The sequence below is a fragment of the Coregonus clupeaformis genome, unplaced genomic scaffold (assembly GCF_020615455.1).
Source record: "Coregonus clupeaformis isolate EN_2021a unplaced genomic scaffold, ASM2061545v1 scaf1108, whole genome shotgun sequence".
Classification (NCBI taxonomy): Eukaryota; Metazoa; Chordata; class Actinopteri; order Salmoniformes; family Salmonidae; genus Coregonus; species Coregonus clupeaformis.
In genome coordinates this window covers 64480-86807 of record NW_025534562.1, presented here as the reverse complement: position 1 = coordinate 86807, position 22328 = coordinate 64480, and the positions used below count along the sequence as shown (strand labels likewise).

The 22328-nt window shown below is 41.5% G+C and overlaps 1 pseudogene; it reads right to left on the bottom strand.

Annotated features, from left to right (window-relative positions):
• Positions 1–455: 455 nt before the first annotated feature.
• On the bottom strand, positions 456–20426 carry LOC121563784 (annotated as a pseudogene).
• Between the last annotated feature and the right edge of the window lie 1902 nt (positions 20427–22328).

Below are 22328 nucleotides of genomic sequence, written 5' to 3'. Positions count from 1 at the left end.
TGTAAAAAAATAATATCAGTAAAACCCAGAACCAAAATATTGAGTAATTTGGTCAGATGCTCAATAACCATTTATGTTTACGTAGTCTGTCCACTAAATACTTATTTATGCATAATCTGTGACAAAATTCAAATGCAAAAAATCTGGTTTGTTGTTTTCTGAGAACTTTGTGCTGAGAATATCCCCACAATTCCACCGAGTGTAAAGAATTAAAACTATCATTTTGATGTTATGGATGGTCAGTCCTTACATCCATAGCTCAGTCTGAGAATTTGAGAGTGGTTACATTTCTCCAGCCTAATCCCTCAGATGTTTACCAAAGAAAGTTACCGCTTTGTTGGGGTGTCTGCTTTGTTGATGTTGGAATCCCAGATTGCTCCTTTAATTAAAGTACAATATTTGTATGGTATGAAAAAGCTGTTTGCTGAATAATAAGTCCACAGTCACAAAGGAAGTGTATGTAGGTCAACATGTTTTTAATCAATGCTCAACATTTCACCATGAAAATCATATTTTATGCAACACAGGAAAATGATAAGACTTGGTCCTGTTTATTCAGCAACTTCTTTGCCCTGTAAGAAGAAAGAAAGAATATAATGGATCAGTAATAATAATGAACATGATAAATATATGGATAGAATATAATGGATCAGTAATAATAATGAACATGATAAATATATGGATAGACTTGGATAGAATATAATGGATCAGTAATAATAATGAACATGATGAATATATGGATAGACTTGGATAGAATATAATGGATCAGTAATAATAATGAACATGATAAATATATGGATAGACTTGGATAGAATATAATGGATCAGTAATAATAATGAACATGATAAATATATGGATAGACTTGGATAGAATATAACGGATCAAGCATTTAAGGCACAGTGCTCAGCTTGGATTTTCACATTTGAAGTACCAACTGAATTCATTTTATTAGATTATTTTGCCCTACCTGAAATATGCTTCTTAATGGTCTTAAATACAGTTGAGTGAGTGTAAAAGGTCAGTATTGCCCTCTGTGAAGACTGAATCATAGGTGGTGTTGATGTGGTCATATTTGAACATGAGTCAGGTATAGGTTTAGCAGCAGTTCTGTACCTTTCCAGTGTCACGGGTCTTGGCTCTGAGCTTGTTGACCTGAGTCTCAGCGATGTCAGCACGCTCCTCAGCCTCCTCCAGCTCATGCTGAACCTTCCTGAACTTAGACATGTGCTGGTTTGCTGCTTCCTCCTGGGTGAGGAAAAGAGATGGAGAGCGAAACATCAGCATTTAAAGTTTGATGCTTCAGGTAGCAAATTAAAATATACATTTTTAAAGGTATTTTCAATCAAACAAATATTGGCAGATTTAGGACAGCAATGTATATAGGGAGATGGATGATACAGCAGAGAAAGTGAGTGGAGGAACAGGGGATCAAATCGCTGCCTCCAGCAATACCACTATACCAGCAAATTAATATTAAACCCCGTCTCCTTTTGCATAATTTGCATAATTCATTGTTGACTGTAGCAACACTTACTTCAACTTAACTATACGGATATTACGTTTTGTAACGTCTACTAGGGATTTTTTTTTATTTTTTTTATTTTTTTTATGTATGCTTTCAGAGTATTTGACTAAGTGTGTGACTCACCGCTTCCTCAGCCTGCCTCTTGTAGGCCTTCACTTTCAACTGCAGCTTATCTACCAGGTCCTGAAGTCTGCTAACGTTCTTCTTATCCTCCTCAGTCTGTGGGAGAAGATCAAAGAATCAAATTCAGTATAGTTCTATAAACAAACCTGTCTGTGTTACTGTCAAGTGTGTGAAGAATGCACTTTCTCTTACCTGGTAAGTGAGCTCCTTGACTCTGCGCTCATACTTGCGGACTCCCTTGACTGCGTCTACACCTCTTCTCTGCTCGGCGTCCACCTCAGTCTCAAGCTCACGCACCTTTGTGGAAAAAATAAACGTAGGCATTTGTTTGTGGTGAAATCCGATGTAACAAATCTTTGTAAAACAGAGGTATAGTCTTCTACCTAGTCAAGGAGGCACAATTGTTGTATGTTCCTATGTACTTTTCACAATTTTTATTGAAGGGGTCTGTAATAATAACAACCTTTCATTATCTAGGTCAATGGTTCCCAAAGTGGAATTGACATTAAATTTTTTATGAATATTGATAGCAACAACAGATTAAACTAACAGGGATCTGTGGAAAATGGGTGCAATACAATACAAATCAAATCAAAATGTGTTGTTTTTGCGGGTGTAACGAAATGCTTGTGTTTCTAGCTCCGACAATATAATTAACCCTTAGATGCACAAGAGGGAGGCTCACAGTGATATTGGTATCCACAGTACTCCATCAATTATATATGTTTTCAACCCAATTCTTCTGGTATTTGTAATATACTGTATATTACCATTGATCAATTTTGGCATGTATTTATTTCAGTAGCAGTATGGCCACTAGAGGACGCCACTCGCATGTTTTAATGTTATGAGATTTCTTCTATTATGAGGCTCGCGCTATGACAGTTGAGAGAAGTTTGCCAAGTGAGCCAACAGCAAGAAAGAAGCACCGACATAAATACATTGGTATATCTTTATTTTGAAGGTAAGCGACTGGGAAAGCACTATATTAATGTTTCTGGAGTATGTGTATATGTTTTTAAGATTAATATGTTTTTTTAAGATTTAAGTTATGTTGTATTTTCACGTTTTTATGAACTTATGAAATAAGTGTAACATATTCCTCAAAATGTTGATTTTGAACATAAATGCTTCCTGATTTAAGCTTTTAAAACCGCTACATTTTCTCTCCGCTCCATGGCAAAATGTGTAGAACAGCAAGACAGAAGCACCGACATAAATACATTGTTATATCTTTATTTTGAAGGTAAGCGACTGGAAAAGCACTATATTCGAGACGGTAATGTTTCTGGAGTATGTATATATGTTTTTTAAGATTTATATGTTTTTTAAAGATTTAAGTTATGTTGTATTTTCACGTTTTTATGAACTTATGAAATAAGTGTAACATATTCCTCAAAATGTTGATTATGATTATCTCTCCGCCCCATGGCAAAATGTGTAGAATTGCAAGAAATTAGCTGTAAAATTACAAAATGTTCTCTCTTTCCAAAGGCAAAAAAATTGTAGAACTGCAGAAAATTCGTTTTAAAACTGCAAAATGTTGTTTCTGATGCCAAGAGGTGACTTTAAAAATGTTATTTCCCAGGGGCCGAGACTTGATTTGTCCGGCTTGATTAGTCCGCCATGCACTGCAGAAGTCATAGTAAAACCAAAGATGAAGACTTGTGGACAATGCCATGGCGACCATCACTAGCTAATCTCATGCGCAGAAACACATCATCGGGTCTAACGGTTGTGCTGAACTGCACATGTGCAGTCAAATCAAAAGCTTCTCCTTCGGTAGAAAGTTGTTTTTGATGAAAATGGAAACGTGTCCGTTTGTTACTTTCACTAGGTTGTAGTAAGGTCTTGCCTTTAGATTTCAAGAAAATTAACATCCAAGGATGAATTTTCCACTTCTCCCATAAACATCTCAAACCCCACACCCCAGTCTGGTCTGCCAAGTCTGCCAAGTCCGCTTCGTAAGGGTTCCCAGAAGTCTTGCAATGTTGCACCTCTGGGTTTAGAAACTCCATGGTGAAATTACTTGGATGCTATTTTTATCGCACTCTAAAGTAGGAATTGTCTTCTGATATGATGAGGGGGTCCCTGATGAATTCGCTATCACAAAAGGGGGTCCCGAGGCTAAAAGTTTGTGAACCCTTGATATAGGTGGTTTAGGGTGGCAGGTATCCTAGCAGTTCAACGTTGCTGGTTCAAATGCCGGAGCCTTTAACATTAACAATGTGTTGATGTGCAAGGCACTTAACCCTAATTTGGACTTTTATTGAGAGAAAGTGTCTCCTGTGTATTTTTATATATGATCAAATACATTTCCAGCAATCGGTCTTTCAATCCACCCTAATACACTCTGCTGTTAACTCACCCTGGACTCCAGTTTCTGGAGCTGCTTCTTGCCTCCCTTCATGGCCAGATTCTCAGCCTCATCCAGGCGGTGCTGCAGGTCCTTGACTGTGACCTCCAGGTTCTTCTTCATCCTCTCCAGGTGAGAGCTGGTGTCCTGCTCCTTCTTCAGCTCCTCAGCCATCATGGCCGCCTGGAAAAGTAGTTTGTTTAATTCATGCACCAATTGGCACCAATCATAACGTCTCTTTGACATCTTTATTGTGGTTAACCAGCCCAGCTACCATTGGCCCTTGGGGACAAATCAAGTCGATGTAATTCAAGGACTCACATCAGTGATGGCCTTCTTGGCCTTCTCCTCTGCATTCCTGGCCTCCTGGACGATGTCGTCCACCTCTCCCTGCACCTGCACCAGGTCAGTCTCCAGCTTCTTCTTGGTGTTCAGAAGGCTGGTGTTCTATAGGAGGAAACAATATGATTTGTTTGGCTCTCAAGAGAACTGGCTCTCTACGATTCACAAGGCTGAAATTCTGGAATTCTAAAAGCTGTCAAATTCCAGATGTGTTTAAACGGTATGCTTGGTTGAGTTCCATTGGAAATGGCTTTTGACCCATACCTGGGAGTGCAGCAGTCCAACACGCTCGCTGGCGTCTACCAGCTCAGTCTCAGCCACTTTGCGGCCTCTCTCTGTCTGCTCCAGAGCAACTCTCAGCTCCTCGATTTCAGCCACCATCAGACCGTTTCTGCGCTCCACCATGGCTGCCTGCTCCTTCATGTCCTCTGCAGCGCGGACGGCATCATCAAGATGCAATTGGGCATCCTGGGGTTTACAATGACATAGGTTCATTAGGACTTGTGGAAGTAGGGGCGATAGGATCGATCAGTGACAGAAATGTAAATTGGTACGAATTTCTCCAGTATCGTTACATTTAGAACATAAACCACTTTCTACAGATTTACAAACAAATCCCTAGCCATGTTTAGGTTTTGAACCTGATGTCCCAGTCCCTTTACCTTGAGCTGTCCCTGGACGTTCCTCAGCTGTTTCTGGGCCTCAGCGGCCTGCCTGTTGGAGTGGCTCAGCTGGATCTCCATCTCGTTCAGGTCTCCCTCCATCTTCTTCTTCACCCTCAGGGCATCATTCCTGCTCCTGACCTCAGAGTCCAGGGTGCTCTGCATGGAGTCAACCACCCTCTGGCTGTTCCTCTTGATCTGCTCCATCTCCTCATCCTTCTCAGCAATCTTCCTGTCCACCTCACCCTTGATCTGGTTCAGCTCCAGTTGCACACGCAGAATCTTGGATTCCTCGTGCTCCAGTGTGCCCTGGACAAACAGAAGCAGTCAGGCGAATTGTGTTCAATACATTTGGATATAGGAATTGAATATACCCTGAGTGTACCAAACATTAAGAACACCTTCCTAATATTGAATTGCTATTTTTCCCTCAGAACAGCCTCAATTCGTTCGGGTATGGACTTTACAAGGTGTTGAAAGCATTCCACAGGGATGCTGGCCCATGTTGACTACAATGCCTCCCACAGTTGAGTCAAGTTGGCTGGATGTCCTTTGGGTGGTGGACCATTCTTGATACAAATGGGAACTGTTGAGCGTGAAAAACCCAGCAGCTTTGCAGTTCTTGACACATTTAAACATGTACGCCTGGCACCTACTACCATACCCCGTTTAAAGGCAATTAAATATTTTGTCTCATTCACCCTCTGAATGGCACACATACACAATCCATGTTTCAATTGTTTCAAGGCTTAAAATTCCTTATCTACACTGATTGAAGTGGATTTAACAAGTAACATCAATGCAGGATTATAGCTTTCACCTGGATTCACCTGGTCAGTCTATGTCATGGAAAGAGCAGGTGTCCTGAATGTTTTGTACACATATGACTACAATAAACTCCAATACAGGGAGCATTAGACTGTAGTTGGCATTGCTAGTGTAACACTGCTTTTCCCATCAAACAGCTGTAGTTTGTACCTCAGCCTCCTCCAGAGCGGTCTGGATCTCAGACTTCTCTGTCTCCACGGTCTTCTTGGCCTTCTCCAGCTCATGGATGCTCTTGCCAGTCTCTCCGATCTGCTCAGTCAGGTCAGAGATCTCCTCTGCACACACACACACACAGGAGCAGTTTAGACTTGGGAGATTTTCAGTGGATATCACCAATGTACTGAAGTTGACATTGAATCATAATAACAGTTAATTAATTAACAGCACTTCATGCGGTCTTGCAAATCTAATTGCCCTCCACATCCTTGGGTTGATCAAAGGAATAGCGATCACAAGTTTAAAAATATATATATATTTTGAACTGAACATGAAAACTCTGAAATGGTGTAATAGTAATTTGGATGATTACAGTTCCCTCCATTTTCAAAACACTAGTCAAACATGAGCCAAATAGAACTGCTGTCAAATGCTCACGTTGCAGGTTCTTGTTCTCTCTCTTCAGGGTCTCCAGATGATCCAGAGCCTCCTCGTAGGAGTTCTTCATCTTGAAGAGTTCAGTGCTCATAGAGCGAGCCTCCTTCTGAGCTCCTTCCAGCTCAGCCTGACCCTCCTCATACTTCTGCTTCCACTCTGCCAGAACCTAGGGAAATACATGGGATTTTCATTAAAAGTCATAGATGAAGAGTTTTGATTCATAAATATGCTACAATTATACTACAATTGATCATATTGCAGACAGTAAATATCACCCAAGTGTGAGGTTTCTTTCTTTTGACCTTGTCAAAGTTCCTCTGCTTCTTGTCGAGGTTGGCGGCCAATGCATTGGCTCTCTCAACGTCAATCATGAGGTCCTCCACCTCTCCCTGCAGCCTCTGCTTGGTCTTCTCCAGGGAGGCACACTTGGAGTTGGTCGCCTCAATGGTCTCCTCAGCCTCCTGCAGACGCTGGGCCAGCTTCTTCCTGTTGGACAACAGAGGGAGGTTTTAGGGGCTGAAACAAATGTTACAATTCATGTTGATGTAGCATTTTCTCAAAGCCCCCTACCACCCTCACCATCCACACCATATATTTGAGTTTTTTCTGTTGCGTGTGACTCACTTGGCCTCCTCCAGCTCCTCTGTGCGCTGGATGGCATCAGTTTCATACTTAGTCCTCCACTGAGCCACCTCACTGTTGGCCTTTGACATGCCGCGTTGCAGCTCTGCCTTGGCCTCCTGCTCCTCCCTCAAACTGCTCCCTCAGGAGGTCACAGTCATGGCGGGCAGACTGGACACCGTGGGCCAGTGCGTTTTTAGCCTGTGAGAGAGAAAGACAAAGAGAGATTTGAGAGATAGTCAAACAAATTATAGTAGAAGTCTCTGAGGGTGGCGTAGTCACCATCTATATGAAGATATGGCTCTAAAACAGGGTTGTCCAACTGGCGGGCCACAATAATATTTGGCCCCTCAAGTTTTCGGGGGGTGGGGGACTATAAAAGACAGTAAAAACATTTTTGGGGAAATCTGTTCCAAAGTATTCTTCAGGACAGGGGCCTACCCCCTCAGGACCGCACCCCCAGCCATCCTCACGTACTTTGTGCCCCCTTCGATTTTTATTTTGGGGTGCATGACGCCCATGTATGTGATCGTATAGAAATGTAAGCAAGGTTTGAAATAATAATGTTTTAGTCAAATATTATATCTGTTTGTGCTTCTTGCGTTCAATTTGCAGTCTACAAATTATTTGTAATTATGTTCCGGCCCCCTGACCATCCGCTCAAGAAAAAAATCAGCACACGGCTGAATCTAGTTGATGATCCCTGCTCTAAACTCTGTGGTCGGTGGAGTCCATTTTGGGTTCCTTACCTTGACCTCTTCCTCAATCTGCCTCTTCAGCTCCTCCACCTGCTGAGTGAAGGCCTGTTTTCCTCTGGTCAGCTGAGACACCAGGGCTTCCTTCTCCTCCAGCTGGCGGCCAAACTCACCTGCAGGGATAGAGGGACATCTTGTTAATGAGGTCTATGTTCTCCAAGATTGAAAATGGAGTTTGAGGTATTGTAGGGCAATGTTAGGTGGTGAATAGTATACCAGGACCAGTGGAGGCTCCTCAGAAGAGGAAGGAGAGGACCATCCTCCTCAGTGAAATTCATTAAAAATAAAAATAGTGAAACATTTAAAAAGTTATCTTTTTTAGATTAAACTACGCTAAATATATTCACGTCACCAAATAATTGATTAAAACACATTGTTGCGAAATGAAGGTCTACAGTAGCCTTCACAGCACTCTGTAGGGTAGCACCATTGTTTAGCCGGAGGACAGCTAGTTTCCGTCCTCCTCTTGGTACATTGACTTGGTTCTCACCCCCTTCCATAGACTTACACAGTAATAATGACAATGTACTGCAACCTATCATAGCTCTTGCAGCATGAACGGACATGTTTTTTTTCTCACTTTCACTTAGCTAGCGAATGCAGCTTGCTAGTTTAGCTTACTCAAACACCCGGCTCAAATGCTATGTTAGTTAGCTGGCTATGGCTATTCAACACTGGAACTCTTCCAAGTCAAGGCAAGCTTTTGGTTTTATTAATTTATTGCCGGTGTAACTGCTAAACTGCTTGCTGACTGTACTGCATGATTGTAGCGGGTTTACTAACGTGTTAGTTCTAGTAGCTATGTTGACTAGCTATGGTGACAAAACTGTAGGCTGTGTGTAGCAGTTAGTGGTTATGATATGAAGGTTTGGATTGGAAAGTTTTTTTTCGCCTGATCACAGACAGCTGATGTGTTTTGCACTGAAGTCCAGATGTCAAGGGAAAAGGTGAGAGGAGGAGAGCGCGTAGATGCGAGAAGGAATTATACAACGAGCAAAATGATCATGCTTTTTGTATGTGGCTTCTATGAAAGTGAACTGTGTTTGCGTGTGATCAGGGATGTATTCATTCCGCCGATTCTGTTGGAAAATGTTTCTTAAACGGAAGCAAATGGAACAAAATGAGGATAAACATACCTGAATTTGTCCAATAGAAACTCTCGTTTGCAACTGTTGGACTAATGATTACAACCTAGATCAGCTAGATTCAGGTAAGAGTGTGCAAGGCGGTATTGAATGTGTCACTGTCTCTCACCTCGATTACTCTAATTTTTCTCTCAACCTGTGCACCTACATTGTAAACTTTCATTCATAGGCTAGGTTGTAGAAACCTCATGATGGGTATAGGGAAAATGTTAGTATCATGTAGTAGCCTAAACCTATCGATGTTACATTGAGCTGGGTGAATCAAATATGAATGAGTCATCCAATATGCTGTAATAGAAATAAGGCCATGCTCCTAAAAAAATGCATCATCCTCCTTCATCTTAAACATCACCGGCCGCCACTGATGTGGACTATGGACATAAATCCACAACACAGTTTATTGTGTTCTACTGAAGTAAAGCATTAGTTTGTTGTTCATTGTTGATGGTACCATTTTCTGTCAGGAGTCTGGCCCTCTGTCCACTGATGTCGTTGACCTGGCGAACATTCTCATCATTCTTAGTCTTGAGCTCGCTCAGCTGGTCCTCAAGAGTACGGCATATCTTCTCCAGATTGCCCTGTTAGTGAAACATGTTCCATAATTACTTTAGATATGGGACTCCTGTCAACCTCAGTTCAGTTGAATGGTAATGTAGTTGGCCCTCCTCAACACTGCTTGACCAAAACATCACTACTCACCTTAGCCTTGGCGACGGCCTCCATGTTGCTGGAGAGGTCATCAATCTCCATCTTGTACTCGCTCTTCTCCTTCTCCAGCTTCTGCTTGACGCGCTGCAGGTTGTCGATCTGCTCCCCGAGCTCAGCCACACTGTCAGCCTGCTTCTTGCGCAGAGCGGCGGCTGTGGCCTCGTGCTGCAGGGTGGACTCTTCAAGATCACGACGCAGCTTCTGGAACTCAGCCTCACGCTTCTTGTTCATCTCAATCTGAGCAGCAGTGGCGCCTCCGGCCTCCTCTAGCCTCTCGCTGATCTCCTCAAGTTCCCTGGAGAGATCGGCCCTCTGCTTCTCAACCTTAGCCCTGGCAGCACGCTCAGCCTCAATTTCCTCTTCCAGCTCCTCAATACGGGCCTAGAACAGGGGGCAGAAGCAGGGGGGATGAACACTACAATATAGTTGAAACAATTGAACCTAAAAAAATAATAATAGTAGGTATATTTTGCATAAATGTGTTAATGCAAAGACAGTTAATATATTCAGTAGACAGTGTCCAATGCGGGAACCAAAACATTTACATTTACATTTTAGTCATTTAGCAGACGCTCTTATCCAGAGCGACTTACAGTTAGTGAGTGGATACATATTTATTTATTTTTCATACTGGAATCGAACCCACAACCCTGGCGTTGCAAATGCCATGCTCTACCAACTGAGCTACATCCCTGCCGGCCATTCCCTCCCCTACCCTGGACGACTTGTGCGCCGCCCCATGGGCTACGACAGAGCCTGGATTCGAAACAGGATCTCTAGTGGCACAGCTAGCACTGCGATGCAGTGCCTTAGACCACTGCGCCACAAAACCACAATTAAGAAGCATCATCTTTACAACAGTAAGAAGCACTAGCAAGAAACACCATCTTCCAACAAACTGAGCCATCAGAAGAAACCGGGAAAAATGTGTGCTACCAGAATAATGTTTTTCAAGAAATGATTCAAGTCTGTGCTTTCCTGTACTGGAGCTTAGATCCTGTACTAATATACACTAATATATTCAGTAGACAGTGTCCCATGCAGGAACCAAAACCACAATGGTAAGAAGCACCAACCAGAAACACCATCTTCCAACCTACTGAGCCATTAGAAGCCACCAGGAACACTGTCTGCTACCAGAAAGTGTTTTTCAGGAAATGATTCAGTTGTGGGCTTTTATCCTGTACTGTACCTGGAGTTCCTTGATCTTCTTCTGCAGCTGAGCTCCCAGAGACTGCTCATCCTCAATCTTGCTGAGGAGCTGAGTGGTCTCAAACTCCTTCCTAAGAAACACAAATACGCCAATTGCAGAGTTGGTTTCGGTTCGATAGTGTAAAGGGAGAGTATCATACCATTCACTTTGCTTTTAAAGGGATACTTCAGCATTTTGGAATCTACTTCCACAGAGTCAGATGAACTTGTGGATACCATTTTTATGTCTCTGCATCTAGTATGAAGGAAGTTAGAAGTAGTTTTGCGAGCCAATGCTTACTAGCATTAGCACAATGACTGGAAGTATATGGTATCTACTAGCATGCTAGCAGTTACTATAGACTTCCAGTTATTCCGCTAACACTAGTTAGCAACTTCAAACTGCATGCAGAGACATAAAAATGGTATCCACGAGTTCATCTCAGTCTGGGGAAGTAGATAAAGGGCTTCCTGAAGTATCCCTTTAAGAATCACATGTATATGCTGATTCATAATTACAAGAATTAGCCAAAAACAGGTAGCAGGTAATACTGTTGTGATTTGTTTGTGTTTACTTCTTGATTTTCTCATCAGCCTGCTGCTTGTCATTCTCCAGGTCCATTATGGACTCCTGGGCGAGTTTCAGATCTCCCTCCAGCTTTCTCTTGGATCTCTCTAGGTCCATACGGAGCTTCTTCTCTTGCTCCAGAGAACCCTCAAGCTATAAGATAAAAACAAATATATTATTAAAATCTAAACAACTGAAGATAATATCATCTTACATTCTATCATGGTTAAAATGTCGAACTCCACTCACGTCGTCCACTTGCTGTTCCAGCTTGGTCTTGGCCTTGGTCAGAGTGTTGACTTTGTCCTCCTCTGCCTGCAGGTCGTCCAGTGTCTGCTGGTGGGCCTCTTGGAGGGCTTTCTTCTCCTTGGTCAGCTTGGCAACACTCTCATCCATAGATGCCATCTCCTCTGTCAGGTTTTTAACCTGAAAATGGTCACAACATAATTATACTTCACCATAAAGGGGAGATTTAGTTTGTTATATTTTACATTCATTTAAATTAGAAATGTGTCAACAAGTACTGTACTATAGATTCAACACTAGATGGTAGTGTACACCATGCCAGTGTACTGAGTGGAAGTCATAAATGAGTGGGGAACAGAACATGCAATGAATGTGGGGAGTACGCCGCAACTGAAATTCACCCACAATACAACTTGAATTCCATTTCTGTTAAGCTATGTTTTGAGTTGATTATTGTTTGGATTATTGTTTGGTTAGACTGTCTATGGTAAAACACAAGACCTTGTTTTCGGTGGCATGCTTCTCCTTCTCCACTTTGGCCAGGGTGAGCTCCAGGTCATCGATGTCCTTCTTCAGCTCAGAGCACTCATCCTCCAGCTTCCTCTTCTTGGCAGTCAACTCGGCATTGATCTCCTCCTCATCCTCCAGCCTCTCGGTCGTCTCTTTGAGTTTGGCCTCCAGCTGGATCTTGCTCTTGATGAGCCCCTCGCACCTTTCCTCGGCATCGTTCAGACTCTCTCCTTCCTGGTTTCAGAACACGAGGACAAATCAGAGGCCTTACTTTGTGTATCAAAATATACACTTTAGTCAAAGAGGTCAGATTAAATCAATAGAAATTCATGAAATAAATACAGCATATTTTAATAAATACAGCCACATACTTTACAGAGAATTCATATGTGTGTGTGTTCATCTGTGTATTCATGTGTGTGTAAATGTGCCCTTATGATGGTCGTCTTTCACTCACAGATGCAACTTGAAGTGCCAGGTCATTCTTCTCCTGCGTCAGGGCCACCAACTTCTCCTCCATTTGCTTCTTCGTGGCCAGAGCCTTGGCCAGGTCTGCCGTCATCTTCTCATAGTTCTCCTTCATGTTGGCCAGCTCCTTCTCAGTCTCAGCGCTCTGCAGCAGGGGCTTGATCTTGAAGTACAACTTCATCCATGGCCAGGTTTTCACATTCATGAATGAGCGGACGTTGTACTGGATGGTGAAAATGGAATCTCTGGTCGACAGAAAGGACAGAGTTACATGGTGAGTGATATCCCACTGGGCGCAAATGTCAGTTCAACATCTAGTTTTGATTTACATTTGGTTGAGTTGTCAACTAACGTGAATTCAACGTGAGAAATCAACCAAAAATGTCACCATGTTATTGTTTTTAGGTTAAAAGTTGGGTGAAAAAATAGAAATTTCAAATCCACGTTGATTCAACGTCATCACACTGAATGTTTTGGTTGAAATGATGTGGATATAACGATGATTCAACCAGTTTTTGCCTATTGGGATGCTTAATAAAGCTACATTCTGGGAGTCGAAGAACAACAAAACCAGCGCCACCTTTTGTATACAGCTGAGGAATAGGGCTAGGGAAATGTAACCCCTCTGAAACTCATAGACAGCTCTCTAGATGCAAGGACTGACAGGTGATGCTGAGCTCATGAGGCATTTTATATTTTTCAAAAATGAACGGGTTAATATCACAAATGTATATGCCAATTGAACAGCTTGCCACATCCCAAACTGCAACTTTAATAGAGCATTATAAGACGTACTTTCTCATTCTGAACAACTCACAGCATATACAGCATGTCATCATAATGCATTAGATACAGGTGGTTGACAGTATGCTTTGCCAAGATGTCCACTATTCCTCACCTCCTCTCCATCATCTTGGTGAACTCTCTCCTCATGAGGAATCCACGGCTGAGAGCCTGGACCATGCCGACCAGAGAGGCCAGCTTCTCATCTCTCATCTCCTCCAGGACACCCAGAAGACCGGCTTTGAAGAACACCTGAAACACAGGTTAACATGGTCAATGGAACCACAGATGGTGACAGATAGAAAGGGTTGAATCAAAAGAGGGGAACATCTCCACTAGATTGATTCCAACTACAAACTTTGCAATACTTACAAACAAACCATGGGATAGGTTGTTTATAAGTTGTAAGTTATTGTACAGTTTTACAGTGCCTTCAAAAAGTATTCACACCCCTAAACTTTCTCCAGCCTGAATTTAAAATGGATTACATTGAGATTTTGTGTCACTGGCCTACACACAATACCCCATAATGTCAAAGTGGAATTATGTTTTCAGACACATTTTTACAAATTAATAAAAAAAGGAAAATGCTTACAAACAAACCATGGGATAGGATGTTTCTAAGTTGTTAGTTATTGTACAGTTGTAGATTAATAATGTCCACAGATACAGATAACTGCAGCCATACCACTCTGACACAATGCACATGATAATGAGTTGAGTTTCTCCTCTATACTTCTATGACATTGAAGTAAAAAACACTACAATGTTTTTCCACCTTTTCCTTTAGTTAAATGAAGAAGAAGGAACAAAAGGATGGATAGATCAACTGGATAGTTTTTATATGGTAAGGGTTTAAATTATCATTGAAGTTGTGTTTTGTTGTCAGCTTTTGCTGGGGGTATTTGACTGACTTTGGTGTGTCCAAACTTGTAATCTTCGTGATTCACATCAATGGACCCAAGCAGCTTCTCAGAAGCCTTCTTGTTGTCCATGAACTGGCCCTCGGGGATGACACTGGCATTCAGTACTTTGTACCTGAATGAGGAGTCATTTTTAACATATGTGAAGTTGTAATATGTTGGTTATATTTCGTAAAAGGTAAGCCTATTCTGATGCTGGGAAATCCCTTGAAGCAGATCTTTCTGTGTGTGTGTGTCCGTGTGTACCTCTGCTTGAAGTCAGCATAGATGATTCTGCTGGGGAAGCCCTTTCTGCAGATCCTGATACCCTCCAGTACACCATTACACCTGAGCTGGTGGATAACCAGGAAGTTCTCCATCAGACCTGGTAAAACAAACCAGGACTCTATTCATAAACTGTTTAAAGATTGGGCTTGTTAAAGTCACTGATACTGTACTGATAAGATGTAATATTTAACTCAATATTTCTTGTACCTGGAGTCTTTGACTCGTTGGGGATCAGGCAGCGCACAAAGTGAGGATGAGTGCTCCTCAAGTTGGTCATCAGCTTATGTAAGTTCTCCTGTAAGAGGGTTACAAACCATTTTCTCAGACATCATTTATGATTATCAAGGCACCTCTTGAAGGACTGAATATGCAACTTTCAAAAGCTCACCCTGAACTGGGAGGACACAGTCTGCATGGAACCACCCTTCTTCTTGCCTCCTTTCTTGCTTGTATCTGTTAAAATGGGGAAAAGTTCAAGATAACTAGAAAAGTACATAGAAATCTAGAGTGGTCTTGTCTCCAGAAAGCACATTCATTATAAACCAGAGAGTCTCGGGTTAACTTCACACTTATCTAGAGGCAAATGCTGCCAAGGAGATTATGTAAAATAACACCTATTATATGAGTAAATTAACCCAGTGATAAACCCTGAGAAATTGTGATATATTCAAAGACTTATAAGAAATGTGGGTCTGAGTTGTAGCTAGTGCTTAATTAAATATTTTGACGTGTTGCTAGCCTTACCCTCTGGTGGGGCAGCGGGATACAGGGCAGCCAGAATTTTGACTCCTGACTTCCCATATAACTGACAAACTGAGTCGTTCAGGGGGTCCTTGTTCTTCTCCAGCCAGCCAGTGATGTTGTAGTCCACAGTACCGGCATAGTGCACCAGGGAGAAGTGGGCCTCTGCCTTGCCTTTGGCAGGCTTGGGCTTCTCAAACGCCTTTGTTTTCCCAAGATGTTGGGAGTACAGCTTGTCCTTGAAGGTAGTGTCTGAAGACTTGGGGAACATGCACTCCTCTTCAAGGATGGAGAAGATGCCCAATGGCTTTACGAAAAGAGATGTATATCAAATTAGTGATATTTACATTTAGGATTACATTCATTCCTTTAGTAAACATGCTATTATATGATTATATTCATTTAGAGGCACATAATAGGAAACATATTGAGTTCTCAACAGTCAGATACGTTGTAAAACTGTGATAATGTCTCACACAGCGCTCCCTATGAGCTTTGCTGTTGTGGTCCGTTATAATCCTCACAGACAGTTTACCTTCTCAATAAGCTCAATGCAGGCAGCCAAGTCCATGCCGAAGTCAATGAAGGCCCAGACAATTCCCTCCTTCTTGTACTCCTCTTGCTCCAGGACGAACATGGTGTGGTTGAAAAACTGTTGCAGTTTCTCATTGGTGAAGTTGATGCACAGCTGTTCCATGCTGTTGTACTGTTGATGGAGTTTTAAAAGGGATAATTTCATCATACAAGGCTGTAATCCATCTCAATCAAAATGAATTATCTTGTTCTGGTCTCATACTCACATCAAAGATCTCAAACCCGGCAATATCGAGCACACCGATATAGAACTGCCTTGGCTGCTTGGTGTCCAACATTTCGTTGATACGGATGACCATCCACAAGAACATCCTCTCATAGATAGACTTGGCCAGAGCCATGACTGAGTTATTAACCTGCAATGATAATACCTCAAATTAATACATGAGATATTGACCATGTCCAGTGATAAGGTGATAATAATTTTGGGAAAACAACAACACTATCCAAAAAAAGCAATGCACTCTTTCCCAAAATAATTCCGGTCCACAGAGAAAATGGTAGATGCTGTGTTTGGCCGCCTTACCTGAGGCACAGTCTGTCCCTTGGTCACATACTCGTTGCCGACCTTCACTCTGGGGTAGCACAGAGCCTTCAACATCTCAGCTGAGTTCAGGCCAAGCAGGTAGCCGATTTTATCAGCCACTGGAGAGAGAACCAACAACAACAGAATCAGGAACACAAGATGGCTTGTTTCTGATGTCAAACTGGCAAAATAGTTTGGTCAACTTCTTTGTGAGTTAGGTTTTGATTCACCCACATCCATAATTTAAAATAATTTCTGGAGGTTGGAATTTGTTCTCTAGAAATGATCTCCTGCCTGACTTTCATGTGTCACTGTCTGTCTTACATGTTCTATTTCTATGTTTGGGACTGGGAATGGGACTAATGCTTTACATATTGTATATCTATGAGTGGGACTGGGAATGGGACTAATGCTTTACATATTGTATATCTATGAGTGGGACTCACCCTCTGTGCCGTCTGGCTCGGCCTGCTCCTCACGCTGCTTCTGCTTGAATTTCAAGTTGCCGTGGTGCACTACAGCTCCTGTGAGCTTGTAGATGCCAACCTTCTCATCATTAGTGAAGCCCAGGATTGTAATGGCATCCTGGCATTAAAGAGGAAGTACAACAGTGATGAACTGAACGGTAGTTTGCTCAGTTACACTACAGTTCTGCGCTGCTCACTGCAGAACAATGGGATGGATAGATTTGACTGGCTTCTCTGTTCCACATGATAACGCTTGGCCAACACACTAGTAGATGGCAGCACAAAAGGAGTTTTACACAGTTCCACAGGGTTCTTAGTGGCACTCTCTTGTGGATGTCGTACCCATTCCCTATCTAGAGTTTGGTTAACCCTTTGTTTGACTCACGTCTGTGGCATCCAGCTCTTCATTGTCATTGATGCTGGCCACAGTGATCTGACCCTGGCTGCACATGGGGAAGTCGTAGGGGTTGGTGGTGATGAGCGCCATTTCTGTGGATGACAGAGAACAGCTTGTCAGTTAAATCTCTTAGAATTCTGCCATCCTACCTTTACAGTATCTCTCCCTCCTTTACTCAATAGATGGACTCAAGGATACATGTAGTATATAATAAATAGCATCAAAAGAGGGGACTGAGACTTGTGGACTAGTGTGATCACAATGCATTACTAGATAGATTTTTCCCAAAGACATGACCCATGTCTAGATGCCTTGTTACCTTGGATGTAATCATTGTAATAGTATTATTAGTGTAGACTATGAACATTTTTAATAAGTTCCACAGATGGGGGTGTGAATAATTTCCCATGAACCTCTACTTTGCCATACCAACTATCTCAGGTTTGTGGCCTGTCATCATCTGGAAGAAGATGTGGTAGCCTCTCTCATCGGGCAGCTGGAAGGACACTCTGGACTTCTCCAGCAGGTCTGAGGGAGAAAGATTGAGTGAGTGAGTGAGTGAGTGAGTGATTGAGTGAGTGAGTGAGTGAGTGAGTGAGTGAGTGAGTGAGTGAATGAGTGAGTGAGTGAGTGAGTGAGTGAGTGAGTGAGTGAGTGAGTGATGAGTGAGTGAGTGAGAGAGAGAGAGATTGTAATATTAGATAACATTTGATGATATCATCTCCAACAAAGAATCTGTGTGAATTTAGGAAAGCATTGAGAAACAATTAAAACCAACTCACAGGTTTCAATGTCAGCTTTAGCCAGTTTACCACCTTGGAAGTGAATCCTGATGAATTTACCCTATAGTAGTGCATGGGGTTAGAAATAGGTCAACAAATAAATCTAACATTTGTTATTGGATAGACCCCTTTAAATGTTACAGTTTGTTGGACATTTATTGATATAACAATTGGGAACTACTGAAATACTTTTTTTGCAATATAAGGTAACTTCTACAGAATACCCTTCATACTTACAAAGCGAGACGAGTTGTCGTTCCTCACTGTCTTGGCATTACCGTAAGCCTCCAGCAGAGGGTTAGCTGCAATGATCTGATCCTCAAGAGACCCCTGATTGAGACAAACACAAGTTGCTCAGAAACTGGTAAAGTAATTTTTTCTTGGAATGTGTTAAAAAGGCAAACATGAGCCCAACCTACCTGCATTTTGCTGGGGTCTGCTTCCTTCTTCTTCTCGCCACTAGACACTGCAATGGTGGCGAAGTACTGGATGACACGCTTGGTGTTGACAGTCTTTCCTGCACCGGATTCTCCACTGGTTTATATGACAGAGAAAGAGGGGTTTTAGTTACATGTTTGAGTGACAGATTGGTTTCATCTGTAAGAAAGATTTAAAAAAATACACTGTTGACCTGTTTTACTAATATTCCCATTTATCAACTCATTATTACACATAGCCTAATGCTCTAATCCATTCATAATGTCATGTATTTCATCACACCAAGAGACCCAACTTATTACAATAGAAACACTTTCTCAAGTGACATTTTAGTAAACAACTTACGTAATCAGGACGGACTGGTTCTCCTTATCTGGAACCAAAAAACATATTGCTTATCATACTCAAGCAACATTATGGGTACATTATTGCATTCAAAGCATGAATTTCATTTTGGAACATTTCCCATTCAAAATCAGAAATCGGATATTCCCAGCAAACTGTTCTACCTAGACTAGAAAACAGTAGATACCTCTCCAAAGCATATTTTAACTTCCATTCATCCATCCATAAACACTTATGGACTTATGGACATCCATCCAACCATCCAACCATCCATCCATCCATCCATCCATCCATCCATCATCCATCCATCCATCCATCCATCCATCCATCCATCCATCCATCCATCCATCCATCCATCCATCCATCCATCCATCCATCCATCCATCCATGAAAGCTCGTACCAATCAGCATGAACTGAAAGGCGTTGTCAGAGACGGAGAAGATATGGGGTGGAGCCTCCATCCTCTTCTTCCCTCTGTAGGCGTTGACAACCTCTGCATCGTACACTGGGAGCCACTTGTAGGGGTTCACCGTGGCACAGAAGAGCCCAGAGTAGGTCTGGATGAAAGTGATTAAATTAAATTAGGGGATTAGTAAAGTCAGATGGACTTTTACCTGGATTTATGTGAGGATGTGGGTGTACTTTGGTATAATGATGTGGGTCTACTGTATGGATATGTTTTGGTTTCTACCATTCATTTATGTATAGTACTGTATGTGTGTATTTCTTATGTTCATGTATGTGTGTGTTTGTATATGCAGGTTTCTTACATAGATCATCCATGCTGCATAACGCTCTTTGAGGTTATACAACACAGAGGCTTCATTCAGGTAGGTCATCATGGCCATGTCCTCAATCTTGTCGTACTTAGGGGGTTCATCTCGTAGATGTCTGCATCTTTGAACTCTTTTCCTTCCTGAAACAGTCAGAAATCTAGATTACATACAGATCAAAGTGGACATGACTGAATGTTTTTTGCTCATTAAATACAAGTTTAATCATTTAAAAAATGCATATCCACATTCAATCCAACTACTTTGTCATCACCCACTGACACATGACTGGTGATTCTTAACTAGTCAATAAAATAAATTAAATGTCATTTTTAAATAGCTGCGTTAAAGATGATGTATTTGAAGGTTATATTCTGCTTACAAAAAAAAGAAATGCTTCTTAATATATATTTTGTTAAAGATTTTATATTTTATATTGAAATATTTTTGATCATTTTGAAGATTTTTCAAGAAATTGAGTAATTGCACAAACTTGAATACTTTTCAGATCAGGCTTACCTCCTTAGTGCCGTCAGGTTTGGTGACTGTTACAGTACACTTCCCATCGGCCCTGGCAGTGATCAGACCCTTAAGGTACAGCTCCGCCTTGTCTGCCACATAGCAGGAGTTTTTTGAATCAAAGGGTGCGGCTTGTGCCTCCATCCTCTCCTTCTCAGATTTACGGAGGTATATGGCAGCCTTGCCGTAGATTTGCATCTCAGCGTCCGTACTCATGGTGACGGATCACTAGGAAAGAGGAAAGAGATGAAACAAGAAACATGATTGACTCTGTGGTGCTTCCTGCCCAGTCAACAGAGTTAGATGAGCGGAATCTCTCAGAATATTCTCATCACTTTTTATGTGAAGACTCAAACCATGTCTCACCTTCTTTTTTCCCCTCCTACAGATGAATGTGTACTTCTTGGAGGACCCTGTGAAACATGTGAGTGTTGTGAAAACGCACAAGTCTAATGCAGTGGAGGCTGCTGTGCCATAATAATGGCTGGGGCGTAGCAAATGGAATGGCATACAGACACATGGAAACCATGTCTTTCATGTATTTGATACCATTCCACCTATTCCGCTCCAGTCACTACCACGAGCCCGTCCTCCCCAATTAAGGTGCCACCAACCTCCTGTGGTGTAAAGCCTTATCATTTAGCCCCGAAGGGCTAGAAAACATTTAACTAAATAATTACGGCCATGTCCAATTCAACTACAGGTGTAACTGATAACTTTCATTTCCCTAGTGTCAACTCACTTTAATACATTATTTTATTTTTTGTTATTAAAATGAATACCCCTGATAACCCAGTTACATTCTAGACCACCCCCTCAATTTACAAACAAGTGCAGGAGCACCGCTTTTGACGGTAAAGGATATATATATTTGTTTTACACTGTAAACCAATGCCACTTGATATCATATTGTCAAATCTTACAAGAGACATGCAGAACTCAATTCAAACAGGGCAGATAGTTACTGCCTCAGATGCTGAGTGCAAAGATGAGACAAATGTAGAAATCTAAGGAGGTGGAGAGGTCTTACCACAGAGGAAGAAGGTATCTGACTTATAGATGCTGGGGCCTCAGCCTCCTTATATCTGGTTGGAAGTGCTAACCAAGCAGAAGTTAATTATGGACCACTCTGGGGAAGGACATGGACTGTAGGAGAGACCTCCCCCCCAGACCTGTGTGTCTGTCCCTAACTAGCACCTCCCACTTCCAGGACCACCACACTCCCATTACATGACTTTTTAATGTCATATTTGTCCCTTAATTGAATTTTACTGAATTTACATAAGAGATATTTCATTACTAATAGTTATAACAATATCAGAAGTTTGATTTATCAAATGTATTCCAATGTTACTTCTACTGAACCTTATATACTGTAATGGAGTGAGTCCATGTTGCCCCACTACTCTAAAATAGGTTTCATGAAATCTAATCTGACCTTATTTAGTTCCATTTTAGTGGCATTAATCCTCATCAACAAATTTATATATGTTCACCTATTATTTCTATTATTTAGCTTGTAAACACATCTGAACTGTCTCCTCACCTCATACTTGTTACGGAGTTGGCCGTTACCTCGTGCCTTGCTTAGTTTGATTTATCACCCTGGTAGAACCATATTAAATAAAACAAGAACAGATTTAAATTAATATTTAAAAGCTAGAACAGAAACATTTATAATTTCAATTACAGCTTATAAAACTTTTAAATGTTATGTGTAGTTTTTATCTACAGTATGATCTATTGAAGATGCTGAAGGAGCTTCTATTTGTCTCACATTTCAGTTGGCTAAAACGGTCCAGTAGGATTCTTATGACTTACATAACACCATACCAGTATTTCAATCATCTTATCCACTCATATTGCTGACAGCGATATAACTGCCTCAGACTTTTATTACACTCTGAAGTAAACCGCTTAGCAGCTGAACTGGCTTCAATAAAAGTGATGTAACATGAATAGGGAATAGTTACAATAAAGTAACAGATTCCTTTACATTTACATTATATTTGAATTAATCCTTTACGTTACAATTTTGATAACTTTTATAAAAGACAGCTGTAGGAACTTGCAGAAACACATTATTTTTAATACATGTAATTAAGCAAGTTCTTCTTTCAAGTCAGGCAT